Source organism: Alligator sinensis, unplaced genomic scaffold (assembly GCF_000455745.1).
Source record: "Alligator sinensis unplaced genomic scaffold, ASM45574v1 scaffold1584_2, whole genome shotgun sequence".
Lineage (NCBI taxonomy): Eukaryota > Metazoa > Chordata > Crocodylia > Alligatoridae > Alligator > Alligator sinensis.
The window spans coordinates 222353-222563 of record NW_005842864.1 but is presented as its reverse complement, the minus strand read 5'-3'; the positions used below and the strand labels follow the sequence as shown (position 1 = coordinate 222563).

General features: G+C 40.3%; 1 long non-coding RNA gene across 3 annotated transcripts in view; it reads right to left on the bottom strand.

Annotated features, from left to right (window-relative positions):
• LOC102379480 overlaps window positions 1-211 on the bottom strand; it is a 3719-nt gene that overhangs the window by 1237 nt on the left and 2271 nt on the right. For all 3 annotated transcript variants that reach the window (XR_325165.1, XR_325164.2, XR_001358927.2), the window contains exon 3: window positions 59-105. This is a non-coding gene — a long non-coding RNA (uncharacterized LOC102379480). The remainder of the gene's footprint in view (window positions 1-58; window positions 106-211) is intronic.

The following is a 211-nucleotide window of genomic DNA, read 5'->3' as shown; positions in this document are numbered from 1 at the left end:
TTTCCCCCCCCCCCCCCCACTTTTGCAACAGGAAATGGGGATTAGAAAAAATAAATACCTCTTTCCGTTTCCTTTAAGATGTGCTGGTTGCATTCTAAATGATACCTATGAAGGAATAAAGATTTGTTGTTTCGATACGTTTTTACTGCAGCTGAAAAAGCAGCAGATGAAGCCGGTAACAGCAAAAACACCAACCATCTGTTCTTCTTTA